This window comes from Bombus fervidus, chromosome 5 (assembly GCF_041682495.2).
Source record: "Bombus fervidus isolate BK054 chromosome 5, iyBomFerv1, whole genome shotgun sequence".
In the NCBI taxonomy this organism is placed as follows: domain Eukaryota; kingdom Metazoa; phylum Arthropoda; class Insecta; order Hymenoptera; family Apidae; genus Bombus; species Bombus fervidus.
Window position 1 is genome coordinate 11,666,886 of NC_091521.1, and position 5,615 is coordinate 11,672,500.

Here is a 5,615-nt window from a genome sequence, read left to right on the forward strand (position 1 = left end):
ATTACTTTCTGTTTCTTAGATCATTGTTTCAAGAACAAAATAATTGTATCTTCCTTCAAGAATGTGTCCGAGTATAATATCTGTAAATAATTATTTTTAATATACACGGTGATTAATAACTTTGGTTATTTAACGTTATCTCTATTTTGAGAAGTATGAGGGAGCTTTATTTATAAAAATTATATGATATTAAGAGAGTCATAACATACCAATATTAATTTTTTTTTGAAGTAGATGACTTTTAGAGATTTCAAAGTTACTTCTATCTTTTTTCAATAGTATACACTATACTTTTTTATACTTAGAAAAATAGCGAATTTAAATGATTTTAAGGATCTTTAATACAAGTTCATTCGAGAATAAATAAAGAAATAAAAGGAGTTTTATATCACGTTTATATTGGAAATGATGTTCCTTTGCATCGACGTAATATTAAAGTAGTCGAATTATTAAAGCCTTATACTTGTTGAAATTTTTAATTTGATTGTAACACATATAACAGTGATTAATATTTATTTTGTATCTTCTAACGTTATTGGATTTTCAGGATACAGAGATGCTTCATGATTCAATGTGATTCCATGAATTGTTCTCGATCTAAAAGATTCATGAATATTAATAGAAGGAAGTCAGACAGATATTTAACAATGTCAGTTGCTATTTACATTTCTTATTATTCTGTACTATTTACATTTCTTACTACTCCAACTTCAACCCACACAGCTCAAGTATGAAGAGAAGACTCATTGCAATATGTATTACAATAAAATGTATGAGTTTTGCAATTTCATAATTCCAATGTTGATGCAAATAAACACTACTTCCAATATTTCCCGTAATATAAAACTCGTTTTACTCTTTCATTTAATGTCAAATATCCGTTATTTTACTAGAAATAAAAAAGTGTAGTATGCTCTTTAAAAGAATATAGAGGTGGATTTTGAAATCCTCAAAATTCCTTCATTTTATTAATTATTAGTGATATATCATGAACCCGCTCGTACAAGTCTTGTAAATAAAGTCTATTTATATTTCACAGGATAATAAAGACATTTAAGGTAGTCAAAGTTTATCCATTATTCGCATTTTGATCAAAATGAAAACTTAAATTCTAGGAAAAGTACAATTCACTTATTCTTATTAAATAGTCACGTTAAAATTTTGTAATCCCTCTGTTTTAAAGAATCTTATGAAAACAACATAAAAAAATTAAATGCAAAATGAATAAATACTGCAAAATATATATATATATATATAATTTTTACATATCAGGAATTATATTCTTAGACAAAATAAATGTTATTATATTCTATATTCTACTACAAACATATTTTAAATAATGAAAACGGAAACCTAATATAATTGACGTTAATTGCTATCAATATATATAGTATAAGAAATATTAATACAAGATAATAAAGGAAGACAATAAAGTTTTATATGATTACGCAATGTGATTGTACATCATTAACTATCATCGATATTATATTTCGTAAAAATAATAACTTTCAAATCCTGCTTTCCAGCAAATATTAACAATGACTCAAACTTATTTCTTGCAATTTTCTCACATTCAGTTATGCATCCAGCAAAATGTGTATGATATTTTGTAGTTTTAAAATCATGTAACTACTATTCACTTAATTTTGAAGTATGTTCGTAGTAAGATAATGATTGATATATCTCAATTATTTAATCAATAAGTAATATTAAATACATATAATGATATAATTTGATTCCTTATAACGTATAAAGCGCTTAATTTCAGCTCTGTGTATGCAAATAATTGTTGTCTTTTGTAAAACAATATTTAAGAGATCACGTAATTTTAATCAAATCTGCATCTTGAGTAAAGATACTGTCAGTCTCTTGTTTCAAAGATAGTGGCAGTTTCCTTATGCCCTGAATAAAATTACATGCGGAAGTAGTTGCCACCGTATTTACTGGAATACCTCAGTTTTCTCTATCTTATTCATAACTCTAGGCCATACTTCATCTAAACTGTATCTATACAATGTTTAATAAATAAAACACATGTAACATAATGTGAGATTTTAAAGTAAAAGTAAAACCAATAACAGTAATTAATGTTTAATTTTGAAATTTGTCACTTTACATAGTAATAAACAAACGTCATAGATCATATTATAATACACAAGTTTTCATAGTTAAAAAATCAGACTTTCTAGGCCTGTAGCCTATGAAACGGAGTACATTATACATTGTATTTCTGTTGGACTTCAATCTAATCACAGTTTATTCTGATGGATGAGTTAACGTAAGTTTATCAGCCACGATTTTGTGACGATCTTATTAAAAAAAGAACAGAGTTCTAATATACCTTTTTTCCATACATTCCAATCACAATTTTATCCCAGTATGCCACCCTTACCCTGGACCATTCAAACGATATTAACTTGAAATCATTATATACCTTATTTCTTAATTACAATGCCAGCATAAAAACTTTTTCTATACCAGTCCTTCTTATGTGAAGCATAAATGTCCCGCCTTGTGCATTTGATTTTACAAAATAATTGTTTTACATAACTCTACGATTTGTTATTGTTGACAGAATAAGCGATCATTACGATCCAAGGTATTGGTGCGTCTATTTCTCACTTTATATTATACAGGTATATAATATATACCAACAGTTTAGCATTTCTTACATTAAATTCCATACATTTAGTAAAGACAATGTATAGAGAGGAATCAACTTTCAAATTTTTTTACATATAATCCGTAGCGATAATTAAAACGAATATTCAAAGCATACACATAATTAGCTATACATAATTTATGGGGTAACGCATAAAGTAAGACAAATCACTTTAACATTGTTTATGTTTTCTAAAACTCCATTATCAAGAAATGTTAATGCTTATCCAATTTTATATATATATACATATATATATATACATACACACATATACATATATATATATACATACATATATTTATTTATTTATTTATTTATATATAAGTGTGTATATCTTTTGTATTTATATTAATCTTTTTATCAGTAAATTCACGCTAATATACATTATATATAAACTAAGCAAATTAATTGACAAATTACTATACCATTTAACTATTAATTATTCCTCTTTTATTTTTATTCGATAGTAAGATATTAAAATACATATAACATTAAACAATATCAATCTTATTTGGAATAAAAATACTGTGCACGCGATGTACCGTTGATGAAACGATTTATTTTTTATATAACTGCAGAAAATAAACTTTATTATTAACTGATGTAACTAAAAATTGATATTGATGTATTGCTGCATGTATATTGAGATATTACATGGTATAAGTTAAAAGAAAACTAATAAGAATGTTTTGCGATCAAAATCAATTTCATTTTCCTTTTAAATAGCCAAATTTAGTGTATATTTCCCTTACTTATATCATGCTCTGTCAAAACAAAAATAAAAATGAAAACAGAAAAAAGTAAACGAAAAAAGAAACAATATGACATATTTACACCAAATAAAGTAAAAATAACTTCGTGAATATTAATCTCCGAATTAGTGAATTTACTAATGAAAAGATATTTATGTGTGTATGTTAAATATACCGTACTTGTTTCTTGATGTAATCAACTGAATTACATTAAATGTTGAAGGTATCATTGAGATACAATTAATATAAGTTGTGCTACAAGACTGAGACTAAAGCAAAGTGTTTACAGCACCACGATTTAAACTGAAACAATTAATATCTTGATGCATTTACAGTTGACAATAAATTTTTCTGTATATCCAACATTGCGACTAATCACTTCAGATATAAAAAATTAAAAGGCAGTATTATAAATGTAAAGTATAATTATACATGTTGGTAATTGTTTTATAGTTCAGGAGATTGGTTTTCCTTTAATATTCATTATTTCAATTTCTGTACGCATATCAGTAACAAATATATCATATGCGTTATTCACTATAATGTATAGGTACATGTAATTATATAACATCTAAAGCCAAGCTCCTGTAATATACACAACATTTTGAGGCACTTAAACGTGTGCTCAAAGACCATGTTTCTGACAACTCTTATATTACTTGCCAAAGCATAATTCTAAATTTTATGTTATCTCATGTAACGGTAATATTAAAAAGAAAAGTCAGTGCCGTAAATAGGTGCCTAAACATGTCATAACAATTTTTTTTTCATTTGAGATGAATACAAAACTAAAATCTATTTAATATTATTTCCAGAATATTAATAACAGTAGATAACTTATTATTATTTCTGATTTACGCGGAATAAAAATTTTAAAGTTTCTAAGTAGAGATTAGAATGTACCTGAGGCAACATGGAATGTTATATTTTCTAAAGTCAAAGAGGGAGAAAGAGAGAAATATACTAATGTTCTAATTTAATTTTTTTGTGTTATATTATTTTCTTTGCTTGTACGTGTATTATGTCTTAGAAACTATTGATAATTTTATCAATAAATATACCGAATTTATATTTCTGTCTTATAATATAACGATTACAGTATCGTAAGACAAGTAATTTTTTAGTATTTTATAATATTCTGGATAAATATGAAAGATTAAGTGTTTTTTATTAATAATAAATTTGTTTTTAAAAATATTAATTATTAAGCACGTATAAAACATAATGAAAATATAACAAACCAGTGTCAACTTTCAGTTCGTATATAAAACCATACAATTCTAGTTTAAACGGATTTTGTTACTTAAAAAACAATTATAAAGTGTTTCAATATTTTTTTAATAATAATTACAATAGAATAGAGCTTTACTAGTGTGATCTTACAATAGATTTAACAGCTTTAGTAAATTTTATTGGTTTTTATGTTTTTCTCAGTAAAATGATTTAATACATATCACTGTAGGCAATGATAGTGAGACCACAGATACTTTATATCTCACCAATAAAGCATTTCCTTGTTTCGTTTTCATTTTGAATTTTCAAACACTTTCCAAATACTTCCCAAAATTTTCAAAAACTCAGATGATACGGTAAATATTTCATTTGTACATTAATTATTTATATTTTAACGTCATCTATTATAATTGTCATTAATATTCTGGAAAAATGCAGATCTTATCTATAAATAATGTAAATGAAATATAGAAAATTACAAGAAAACAGAAATTAATTTTTTCAAATTAAGCATCCTTATGATTTATCTGCTTTAAAAGTTACATTCTTTTTTTCGTTTTTTTAATCAGAATTCTGTATTTACTGAATAAGTTTCGTTGCACTCTGAACATTCATTAAGCTGTACGCACATAGCAAGGTTTGGCACAAAGATAAACATTTCCCAGTTACGGCCCTGTGCTATGAAAGGGGAGAGGAGAAAGGAATTAAAAGATTAATACCTTAGTTTAACATTTTTACAAGCTAACAAATATGTACCTCCAAAATCACAGAACCAAAGCAATAACAATACTCTTCTACACAATGTATTATCCTGCCAGCAAACGTATTTTTTTTTTTAAATATGCAGCGAATTAGAGTTTCTTCAAACAATTTTTGTATGATAGTTAATTGATACCACATTCATTGTAGGCGAAGTCACTGTACAATGTAAAAAGTTTTCTTCATACCCACTATATCCAATATAGGAT

General features: G+C 25.6%; 1 protein-coding gene across 7 annotated transcripts in view; it reads right to left on the reverse strand.

Annotated features, from left to right (window-relative positions):
- Window positions 1-2,075: 2,075 nt before the first annotated feature.
- Window positions 2,076-5,615, reverse strand: part of Larp4b (La-related protein 4B) — a 13,104-nt gene continuing 9,564 nt past the window's right edge. For 6 of the 7 annotated variants that reach the window (XM_072004080.1, XM_072004077.1, XM_072004079.1 and 3 more), the window contains one exon: window positions 2,076-5,615. This exon is cut by the window's right edge and continues 75 nt beyond it. The gene's annotated coding sequence lies outside the window, so the exon portion shown is untranslated. The other variant, XR_011799896.1, reaches the window with a different exon arrangement.